The sequence below is a fragment of the Canis aureus genome, chromosome 24 (assembly GCF_053574225.1).
Source record: "Canis aureus isolate CA01 chromosome 24, VMU_Caureus_v.1.0, whole genome shotgun sequence".
NCBI lineage: Eukaryota > Metazoa > Chordata > Mammalia > Carnivora > Canidae > Canis > Canis aureus.
In genome coordinates, this window is record NC_135634.1 from 42483108 (window position 1) to 42496118 (window position 13011).

Here is a 13011-nt window from a genome sequence, read left to right on the forward strand (position 1 = left end):
TGATCATGGGTTATAGAGGGGTATATTTTGAAGATACTGCATAAAATGAATTTAATATACTAAAAATCATTCTGAGACCAGGTCAGTAAGATTCACCAAGCTTCCAAAGGAGTCTGTGGAACAACAACAACAACAACAAAAGAATTCTTGCCCTAAGTCGCAGACAATGGCTTGTCCTATGTTTTCTTTGGGAAGATAATGAGAAGTTGGGGAGACCAAAGACATACCTGGAGCAGGGCCAGTATCATGGACATGTGACCAGAGCAGTTGAACAGGACCCATTCTCAAAAGGGGATCTTATGCTCGGGATTCATACTCTGCAAGTGCCATCTTGAAATCATTAATTTTATCTTTGAATTTTTGTTAATAAATTCCATTGAAAGAATGAAGCATGCACCAAGGGCATGGAGTCTTGGCTAATGATGGGTCCATTTTCTACTGTCTCTTTGTGGTTCTGCCTCTCTTAGACAGGTTTTTTCCCAACTATGCTGCCAATGCTGCCCTGATTTTTGAACAAGTGATACTGCATTTTAAAATAAATGTTTTATTTTAGAATAGTTTTATATTTAAAGAAAATTGTGAAGGTACAGATAGGTCTCATATACCAAACATCTGTTAAATGAGTAGTAAAATTGAAATTTGAACCCAAATGTATAGAGCCCCAAGACTCAGAGTCTTGTAAGTTGATGGAACCATCATTGTCTCTCCTGGCCAGGGGCTTTGGAGTTGTACACTGTCTAGTTCTCATTGAGGTTCCCATAACTCAGTGCCCCCTCTGCCTAATATCACTTACTACTACTCTCTCTTCTTTCATTCCTGCCTTTGAAGGTTTGTTTTGTTTTACTTTCCATAGTCACATTCATGGCAGAATAGAATTCTAAAAATATGCAGTGGTCAATTCTCTGAAAATGTGATTAGCAGACATTGGATCTAAAGGTAGGGGTTGAATTTCCTAGTTCCACTTTTTGGAAATTCAGAAATCTCCAGTATCCCATCAGAGAAGAAATGTGGCAAGTCACTTCAAAGCAGGAACAGAGAATGTTCTAGCTCTGGGTAAACCCTTAAGAGAGAAATGATCCAGGAGGTTCCTGCCAACATCTAATTCTTCCAAACAAACTGGTTTTCTCTAACAGAAAATTTTCCTTTTTCACCTCTTCTAAGTGTTGACACTATCATTTATTTTATTACCTATAGCAATAGTATTGATCATCAGTCTAATATTAGTGCCTAATTACATCCGTTTCAATTAAAAAATAAAATCCAGACTCATTGTTGACAACCTCTCCTGAGCTCCCATCAATGATAAGGACTGAGAAACATGAACAAAGCTGTCCATAGAAGACTACCAGCTTTGCCTGGCACCCAACCACATCACATTTGCAGGACCTCCACACTTGTCACACTGTGCTATTGTCACATCAAGAGAACAGTGATTAAACAATATGACTGAAGCTCAGCTTGCCATCCATTCTTCATCCAGTATAGAAAAATAGACACTAACCATGTTCTAGCTTTAGATTTGTTGAAGGAAAAGTTAAAAAATAAACCCAAGTATCATGGTAGAAAGTGTTCTGCTATGTTAACTATTCATTTTTCACCTGTTTTTGTGGTTGAGTAAGACCGACCTCTTTCATGGTTAGAAAAATAGCCAGGAGAGCTCAAGATGTGAAGTTGGGCATTTTTTTTCTTGTGGGTTTGCTTTGAAGTTTCTCTAGGATTTTATTATCCACTGGGGCTCTGAGGTATCTCCTGTTTCTTGAAGCTACACTGAATCTGGAATCCATTATGTATTTTTTTTTGATTTGGTGGAAAATCATTTAATAACAGGTAGTATTCAAAATTAAAACCATGTTTGCTAAGTCTGACATACCAGAAAAAAACAAAGGTGTATAATCAAGCAAAACTATTTCAATGAAACACCATTCTCAAAATCATCCATTTTTAAAATTTTTAAATGTTTCCAAATAATTTCTTTTCCATCCTTCATACATATCTTGCGGGGAGATACATGGCTGAAGCCAGATGAATGATGTGATTTCTGGAAAAGAAAAGGAGACAAACAACATGGGACTCACACTTGGTAACCTCAGAGTAAGGACCAAGAGAAGTTTTCAGAAATGAGTTCTTTGGAAGAAGATATTTGCTTTGCTTTGCTGTTTCCATAGGATACATGTAGCTGGAACTACAAGACAATGACAAAAGCTGAAACCACCATGGGTCATACATTATCCTTAGTTGAGTGAAAGAATAGTATAAAGACATAGACATTATTTAATAATAAAAGAAAATTCTTATATTATTCTTCTCTAGTGTTTTCTGTCCTTTCAACAACTCAAACACATATTAAGAACTCAAAAATAATGTATTTCGTGAGTTGTGTTAACAGAGTTTGCTAATATTCAGACAGATACCTAGTAAAAATTTGTTCATTTGTTTGTCTCAAATTTTCTTCTTAAAAATGTTCCAAAAGTGGCAAGAAAAAATGAGTGTCAAGGTGAAATTCAAGATCCATCATTAAAGAAACTTGATAAAATTGGCAGTTTTGAAACATACAATAAATAGAAGTGCTGCCAGACTCAATGGAAATCAAGGACTAAGAAGCATGACTGGGTGAAGACCCTCATGGCAGAAGAGCCACAAGAGCACAGTTCTTCAAAGCAAGTGGCAAATCCAAAACACAGCAAAGCTAGAAGCACAGGATGGCATGAGGAACTTCCTTGAATCCTTATGGCATAAAGTTTTAAGAAATAGGGAGAGTAATAGGAATGAAGAATCAACCAGTAAGGCAAATAATCCCAAGGCGTCTCGCCCAGGAGACAAGTGGAGGAAAGATACAGTATATACCCCCTCTTAATAGAAGAAGCAGAGGAACAAATGGATGATACAGAAGATAAAATTATGGAAATAATGAAACTAAAAAGAAGAGGGAAAGAAAACTATTAGGTCATGAATACAGACTTAGGGAACTCAGAGATTCCACAAAGCACAATAATATCTATATCATAGGAATTCTAGAAGAAAAAGAGTGACAGAGGGGGGCAGAAGGCCTATTTGAACAAATTATACCTGAAAACTTTCCTAATCTGGGGAAGGAAACAGGCATTCAAGTCCAAGAGTACAGAGAACTCCCCTCAAAATCAGCAAAAACTGGTCAACACCACAACATACTATAGGGGAACTTGTGAAATACAAAGATAAAGAGAGAATTCTGAGAGCAGCTAGGGACAAAACCACAAGAGTCCTTAAACCACAAGAGTCAACACATTAGGTTAGCAGCAGACTAATCTAAAGAGTCTTGTGGTTCTTAAACCACAAGAGTCAACACATTAGGTTAGCAGCAGACTTGTCCACAGATGCATGGCAGGCCAGAAGAAGTGGCATAATATATTCAAGATGATGAATGGGAAAAATATGCGGCCAAGAATACTATATTCAGCAAGGCTATCATTCAGAATAGAAGGAGAGATAGAAAGTTTCCATGACAAGCACAAACTAAAGGAGTTCATGAACAGTAAACTAGCCTGCAAGAAATATTAAAGGAAATCACTTGAGTGAGAAACAGACAAAAATAAAAAAAAAGATTAGAAAGGAACAGAGACAATCTATAGAAACACAACTTACATGTAATACAATACACTAAATTCATATCTTTTAATAATGACTTTGAATGTAAATGAACTAAACACTCCAATCAAAAGACATAGGGTATCAGAATAGTTAAAAAAAGAAAAGATCCATTGATATGCCACTTACAAGAGATTCATTTTAGATCCAAAGATACCTCCAGATTGAAAGTGAGGGAATACAGAACCATCTATCATGCTAATGGACATCAAAAGAAAGCTGGCATAACCATACTTAGACAAATTAGATTTTAAACCAAAGACCAATAAGCATTGAAGAAGGACTCTATCCAACAAGAAGGCCTAAAAATTATAAATATTTATGCTCTCCAACTTAGAAGCAGCCAAATATATAAATCAATAACAAACTTAAAGGAATTCACTGATAATAATGCAATAATAATAGGAAACTTAAACACCCCACTCACAGCAGTTGACAGATCATCTAAGCAGAAGACCAATAAGGAAACAAGAGTTTTGAATGACACACTGGACCAGATGGACTTAACAGATATATTCAGAGCATTTCATCCTAAAGCAACAGAATACACATTCTTTTCGAATGCACATGGAACATTCTCCGGAATAGATCACATACTGTTTCACAAATCAGGCCTTAATCAGTACAAAAAGATTCTGATCATAACCATGCATATTTTCAGATCACAACACGATGAAACTTGAAGTCAACCATAAGAAAAATCTTGGAAAGTCTGCTACATGGAGGTTAAAGAATATCCTGCTAAAGAATGAATGGGTTAACCAGGAAATTAAGAAAAAAAAATACATGGAAGCAAATGAAAATGAAAACATGACATTCCAAAACCTTTGGGACACAGCAAAGGTGGTCATAAGAGGGAAGTACATACCATTACAGGAGCTGAAAAGGAACCTAAAGGAGCAGGAAAAAGAACAGCAAATAAGCCTAAAACCAGCAAAAGAAGGGAAACAATTAGATCAGAGCAGAAATCAATGATATAGGAATAAAAAAAAAAAAAAACAGAGCAGATCAATGAAACTAGGAGCTGGTTCTTTGAAAGAATTAAAAAAAAATGGATATCCCCCTAGCCAGGCTTATCAAAAAGAAACGATAAAGGACCCAAATAAATAAAATGATGACTGAATGGGAGATCACAACCAACACTGCAGAAATATAAACAATTACAAGAGAATATTATGAGTAATTATATGCCAAAAAATTGGACAATCTAGAAGACATGGATAAATTCCCAGAAAAATATAACCTACCAAAACTGAAACAGGAAGAAAGAAAATTTGAAGAGACCCATAATCAGCAAAGAAATTGAATCAGTAATCAAAAATCTCCCAACAAACCAGAGTCCAGGGCCAGATGGCTTCCCAGGGAAATTCTGTCAAATATTTAAAAAAGAATCAATATCTATTCTTCTGAAGCAGTTCCAAAAACTAGAAATGGAAAGAAAACTTCCAAAGTCATTCTATGAGTCCAGCATTACCTTGATTCCAAGACCGGGCAAAGACCCCACTAAAAAGGAGAACTACAGACCAATATACCTGATGAACATGGGTGCAAAAATTCTCAACATGGTACTAATTGAATACAGCAGTATATTAAAAGGGCTATTTACCATGATGAAATGGGATTTATTCCTGGGGCTCAGGGATGGTTCAATATCTGCAAAACAATCAATGTGATACATCACAGTAATAAAAAAAAAGAATAAAAACCATACGCTCTCTTAATAGATGCAGAAAAAGCATTTGACAAAATACTGCATTCTTTCTCAATAAAAATCCTCAAGAAAGTAGGGATAGAAGGAACATACCCCAACATCAAAAAGGCCAAATACAAAAGACCTGCAGTGAATATCATTCTCAACAGGGAAAAATGAAAACTTTTCCCCTAAGGTCAAGAACATGACAGAAACGTTTGCTCTCACCACTGTTGTTCATCATAGTACTGGAAGTCCCAGCCTTCGCAATCAGAAAACAAAAAGAAATAAAAGGCATCCAAATTGGCAAGGAAACCTGGAAGACTCCACCAAAAAAATTGCTAGAACATATTCATGAATTCAGCAAAGTCACAGGATATAAAATCAACATATAGAATCTACTGCATTTCTATACACCAATAATGAAGCAGCAGAAAGAGAAACCAAGGAATCCTATTTACAATTGCACCTAAAACCATAAGATACCTAGGAATAAATCTAACCAAAGAATTAAAAGATCTGTATGCTATAAACAAAAGAACATTTATGAAAGAAATTGAAGAAGACACAAATAAATGGAAAAACATTCTATGCTTGTGGAATAGAAGAACAAATATTGTTAAAATGTCTACTACCCAAAGCAATCTCCACATTTAATGCGATCCTGATTAAAATAACACCAGCATTTTTCACAGAGCTAGAACAAACAATCTTAAAATTTGCATGGAATCAGAAAACACCTGAATAGCTAAAAGAATGTTGAAAAAGAAAAGTAAAGCTGTAGCATCACAATCCCAGACTTTAAACTGTATTACAAAACCATATTTATCAAGACAGTGTGGTACGGCACAAAAACAGACATATTGGCCAATAGAATAGAATAGGCAACCCAGAAATAGACCCACAACTATATAGTCAACTGATTTTTGACAAGCAAGAAAGAATATTCAATGGGAAAAAGAAAGTGTCTTCAACAAATAGTGTTGGGAAAACTGGACAGCCACATGCAGAAGAATGAAATGGAACCACTTTCTCATACTATACACAAAAATAAACTCAAAGTGGATGAAAGACCTAAATGTAAGACAGGAATCCATCACAATCCTAGAGGAGAACACAGGCAGCAACCTCTTCAACCTCAGCTGCAGTAACTTCTTACTAGATGTCTCAAGAGGCAAGGGAAACAAAAGCAAAAATGAACTATTGGGCCTCATCAAGATAAAAGGAATAGGGGAAGATATTTGCAAATGACATATCAGATAAAGGGCGAGTATCCAGGATCTATAAAGAACTCATCAAAATCAACACCTCGAAAATAAATATTCCAGTTAAGAAATGGGCAGACAACATAAACAGATATTTCTCCAAAGAAGATATACAAAAGGCCAACAGACATGAAAAAATGCTACACATCTCTCATCATCAAGAAAATACAAATCAAAACCACAATGAGAGTCCACCTCACACCTTCAGAACGGCTAAAATTATCAAGTCAGGAAACAACAGATGTTGGTGACGATGTGGTGAAAGGGGAACCCTCTTAACGCTGTTGATGGGAATACAAACTAGTGCAGCCGCTCTGGAGAACAGTACGGAGATTCTTCAAAAAGTCAAAAATAGAACTATCCTATGACCCAGCAATTGCACTACTGGGTATTTATCCAAAGGATACAAAAGTGCTGATTCAAAGGGGCATGTGCTTATAGCAGCATTATCAACACCAATGGTTATGGCCACATTATCAACAATAACCAAATTATGGAAAAGAGTGCAAATGTCTATTGAGTGATAAATGGATAAATAAGATGTGAGATATATATATATATATATATAGTGGAATACTGCTCGGCCATCAAAAAGAATGAAATCTTGTCATTTGCAACAACCTGGATGGAAGTAGAGTGTAATATGTTAAGCAAAATGTAAGTCAGAGAAAGACAAATATCATATGATTTCACTCATGTGTAATTTAAGAAACAAAACAGATGAACACAGGGCAAGGGAAGGAAAAATAAAATAAGATCAAGAAAGAGGGGAGCAAACTGTAAGTGACTATATAGTTAAGAGAACAAACTGAGGGTTGCTGGAGGGGAGGTGGGGGGGATGGGCTAAATGGGTGATGGGTACTAAAGAGTACACCTGTTGTAATGAGCACTGTGCGTTATATGTAAGTGATGAATCACTACATTCTACCCCTGGTAGCCAGCCCCCCACCCCCCAAAAAAGAATAATAGTGTCAATCAAATCTGAGTAAATGATGATATAATCATTAGTATCACAAATCTTGTAGTAACACATACAGCTCATACTATGTGCCAGGCAACATAAAGATACATATATTTAATCCTCAGATCAACCCTGTAAGTTAGCTTCTCCTATTATCCCCGTTTGACAGATAAGAAAACTGAAGAACAGGGAGGTTAATTAATCTAGCGGGGTTAATAAATTGTCCAATGTCATAGAACTACACAGTGGTAGTCAGAATTTAGACTATCTGGCCCCAGACTCCCTGCTTTTAACTACTATACCGGCAGATCTCCTGCAGCAGGCTCCCCGGAGGGAGCCTGCTTCTCTGTCTGCCTGTGTCTCTGCCTCTCTCTGTGTGTCTCTCAGGAATAAATAAATAAATAAAAGTCTTAAAAAAAACTCATCGAATTGTAACATGAATAAGAAGTTTTTAATTAAATATATTTTCCAAATAAAAAAATAAGAATAATAATTTGTGAGAAGAGTGTCACTGTTTTACATTTTTAAAATCTTTTAATGTCTGACTTAATAGGAAAAAGCTGGATTCTAATATCTGCTTTTGCATTTTATCTGCTGAGATATGTTGTTTTAGTTGGTGTATATGAAGACGATCTGCCCTTACATAATATGTAGTTGGAAAAGGAGTAGGGATATTATTATAAGCCTTTTCAAATAATTGTGGATACTCTTCTTTAATATTAAATACTTTAAAATGTTATAGTTTCTTAAAGGACAGTTATAGTGTGGAATATGAAACCATGACAATGAACTTTTCTTGCTCTATTACATTAAAATCCATTGATCTAACTCGCACTTTGAATGAATCTTTCACCCATGCATAATTTTGCAACATCACACATTAGTCATTTGGTTCACTGAGTAATGCAGATCTTTTGGATGTTGACACATTTTATTGTGCAATATCTAGAAATCATATTGTTAACTTCACTACTGAACTCATCAGAAAAGTCATAAGTGTTGGAAAGATGTCAACCTCAGAATGGCAAATGAAGTTTTTCCAAAATTCTAATTTTTGCTCAGAAGTTTGATGTCTTTCATTGGCAACAAATATTGCCATTGATCTTTCTTGATGTGACAGTCTCACTTGATTCATTTTTTGAGAAAATATCTGCCAAGTACTCGATTCTGAATATGCTTAGGTTTTCTGTCAATGATTCTTTCATGTGAAGATGGTGTGTTCCAGAAACAAAGAGCTCTTCATAATTTTTGTATTTAGCAGAAGTGCTGTATGTATTCCCATTTCATTGTGCAGAGTATTTTAGAGACATGTACTCAAGAGACAAACTTTCATAAAATTAACAATTATTTCTGCTTTATTAACAACGTGGTTACAGAAAACTAAAACTAGGAATTTTCTTAAACTGATTTTATGACTGTGAAGACTCCGATGACTACCAGTGCATTCTGGTGTTACTGCCTTGATTCATGCTCAGGCACGAGCAGTTTCAGCCACCACTGCTTTTTGCACATTTGGTAAAAATGTCAAAACAATGAAAAAGCAAATAAGGTTTTAGTGTTGTGATCGAATAGTTTTGACGTTGAAGACTTGAAGACCCCCGCAAAGAATTTTTCTGAGATGACCAAGATTTTACAAACCACACTATGAGAAAGACTGAGACACATTATACTCCCATAAAGTTAAAAAGTGAACAGGCACAGTATATTTACAAAGATGCTGCAGAAGAAAAGAAAGAAAGTTTTATAGACTGAATGTGTGCTCCCTCTAATTCATATGTTGAGGCCCTGATCCCCAATGTGATGGTATTTGAAGATGGGGCCTTTGGGAGGTAATTAGGCTTAGAAGAGGTCATGATGGTAGAGTCCTCATGGTGGGATGAGTGCCCTTATAAGAAGAGATACCAGAGTGTGAGTGCTCTCTCTGTCTCTCTCTCACTCTCTCACTCTCTCTCTCCTCTCTCTCTCTCTCATTCTCTCTAATGTGAGGATACAGTGAAAAGATGGTTCTCTGTAAGCCATAAAGAGATCTCTCGCCAGAACCTCATCATGCCAGCACTTTGATCCCAGACTTCCAGACTCCAGAACTATGAGTAAATCAATTGTTTAAGCACTGCCCCTCAAGTCTATCAAATTTTGTTATGGCAGCTTGAGCCATCTAAAACAAAAAGGAACAGAAAAAAATGGCAGATGAATATAGACTCAAAAGAATTATGTTGCCAAGCAGCAGATCAAAACTATAACTAAACACATTGTCATAAACTTAAAAAAAGAAAAATGTAAGCTGTGGCCTCTATACAACCAGATCTCAGGGCTAGGATTAAAAAATTTAAGGAAAATGTAGGAAGACCAGAAAAAGATGATTAAAAAATCAAGAAAAAGAGGCAAGAGAGCAAGACTAATGCTAGAAAAAAAAAGTCCTTTCTAGAGTAACATTAAGAAAAATACAAGAAAACATGGGAAACCCAGAACTGAGAACAAACAAGCAAACAAAATTAAAATGGATACAAAGTTTAAAAAGTTTAATTGATGCCCCAAAGGAAAATCATTATGATAAAAGAGAAAAAAAATGTTAAGACATAGTTAAAGAAGATTTTCCCCAAATGAAAGAAAATACATCTCTAAAGATTGAAGGCATATACTTTGCCCAGGTAAACACTGAAATAGAAAGCCAACATTGAATCTAAGGGTATTGAGGACAAATTATTTATCTTTACAATAAAGGGACATTTAGGCAACCAAGAAAATATAAAATCACTATAAGAGAGGAAATCTGGCTGGCCATGTAGCATCTTATCATTCCACATGGAGTCTAGAAGATAATCAGCACAAGAAGGCAGTTGAGTACTCTACAAAATACCCCAGGCCAGAAAGCATTAAGCACAAGTTTCATAGACATTCTGCTCTTTGAGAATTAACAGAAGTTCTGCATGTGTAAGAACTCAGACAGTAAAATTCTCATTAGTTTTTTAACTTTGTTCTTGATTAAAAAAAAAAAAACAGGCAAAAAATGATTTTAAGAGAAATGGATTCAAGGTGAGCTTTAAATAGACTGAACAAGAGGACTTTGCCAAAGACAAATTATAGTTCTAGAACAATCTTTACGGATAAGAAGTCTCAACAATACAGAATGGCAATAATTATACCAAAGCCAAGAAAGAAACTTGGAGAGAAGAGGCTGGGGTTTATATAAATACATTGCTTTCCAATTGTTTTACAGCCTGTGGTCAAAAAAAGAGTATTTAAAACCAATAAATCAAGTAATAGAAATAAGAGTATAGATTTAAATATATGAAGGCAAACACAGGGAAAAATAATATATTCAATTAAAATTGGTGGTGAAGGGGAGGGGAGGGACAGGAGAAAGAATCAAGTATGGACAAATTTCATTATTATTCAAAATAAGGAATAAACAAATATAACAAAATAGAGGATTAGGCATACTAGATAATGTTACATTCAATAAGGCAGCCAGCAGAATGAAAAATCTCATCGCAAAAAACTTCATCACAAAAAAATATATACAAAAACAAAAGAAATCAAACAAGCTGATATACTGTCTATCTGATAGCATTTTTTTTTTAATTTATTTATTTGAGAGTGAGAGAGCACAAGCCAGAGGAGGGGCAGAAGGGGAGAGAAATGCAGACTCTCCACTAAGCAGGGAGTCCCACTTGGGGGCTCTGTCCCAGGACCCTGGGATCATGACCTGACTGAAGGCAGATGCTTAACCTACTGAGCCACCCAGGCACCCCTATCTGATAGCATTTTAAATCAGCAGGAAAAAACTGGATTTAGAGTGCCAGGTCAAATAGTAGTCATACAGAATAAATTAAACTAAATCCCTACCTTGATCCCTACCTTGTAAATGACATCAATACAAGCAAGATTTATGTATTTAAAAAAAAAGAATTAAAATACATAATAATACAAATAATGTATATACAAATAATACATTTAATACATAATAATAGTATTATGTATTAAAAACAAAGAGCATGGGGAATTTTTTCTCATTTCAGCTCAGCATGACCTTGCAGGACAAAAGCTGGGGGTATTAACACAATGACCTCTCCCTGTCCAGTCCCCCAAGCTCTGGCCAGTGTTGCCCATTAGCTGAAACCAGATGGTGCCAGAGGGCAGAGGAGCAGAAGGATGCAAAACTTCAGTGGACGGAGAGTGGATCAAGAGAGGAAATAGACTTCAACAATGTGCCCAGAATGCACAATGAGGAAAGGGTAGTGTCTTCAACAAACAGTGTTGGTTAAACTCTATATCCACATACAAAAGGATGAAATTAAAGCCTTCTCTTACACCATACACAAAAATCAACTCCAAGCAGATTAAAGACTTAAATGGAAGAACCGAAAATGTAAAACTCCTAGAAGAAAACATAGAGGAAAAGCTTCATAATATTGGTCTTGGCAATGATTTCACGGATATGAAACTCAAAGCACAGGCAACAAAAAACAAAAATAAACAAGTGCGAGAACAGCAAACTAACATGCTTCCGTGCAGCAAACGAGCAATCAACAACAGTGTGAAAAGGCAACCTACAGGATGGGAAAAAAATGTGCAAACCATATATCTAAAAAGGGGTTAGTCTCCAAAATACATGAGAAACTCCTACAACTCAATAGAGGTTCTTAAAAATAGTTTCTCTAAATCCTATCTCAAATGGATAGAGGTTTCCAAGTGATTTTTTTTTTTTTGGCATTTACCACTAGCACACTTGATCCAAATATTAAGCCCACATTGAGTCAAGTGTTCAAAAGATTTTTAATATTAACTTACCCATCCACTTTCCTCTCCCTTATTTATTCACATATTTCATATGTGGCATGACACCATAAGACACTGCAAAACTTTTTGGAAAAGGAGTAATATATAAACAAATGTGAAAAATGAATTTCATTTTGTACAGACAGTTGTCTCTACACCAAGTCAGCATGAACTCTGGAGCCTGACTACCCAGGTTCAGACCCCAGCCCTGCCAATTAGGATCTGTGATACCTTAAATCTGACATGTAATTTTCCTGGGTGTCATTTTCCTCATCCCAAAACAGAAGTAAATAAATAATAGTGTTTCCCATAAGGTCACAGTGAAAGGTAAATAAGTTACTCTGTGTAACAGAGAACTGAATCTAGCATATTCTAGTGCTATACAAATGCTACTTAGTATTAGTGATGAGCTTCTATGTCATACTCTTAAGTATATGGCTTAGGTTTAGAAATGATGCCCAAAGAGCCCCACAGTTTAGGAAAAGCAGAGGCTTGGTGTAGAATAACAAATGATCTGCAATTCAAGGTAATTTAGACATTCTGGAACACGTCCCGTTGTTTTACATGTGTGAAATTAAGGCCTGAGATCCCAAAGGATTAAATGGCTTGCACAGATCACTCTTCTAGGTGGCAGAGCACATCAGTGAGGGTCCCCAGGCACTAAGCAGCGGACTTGTCATTACAAGAAACAG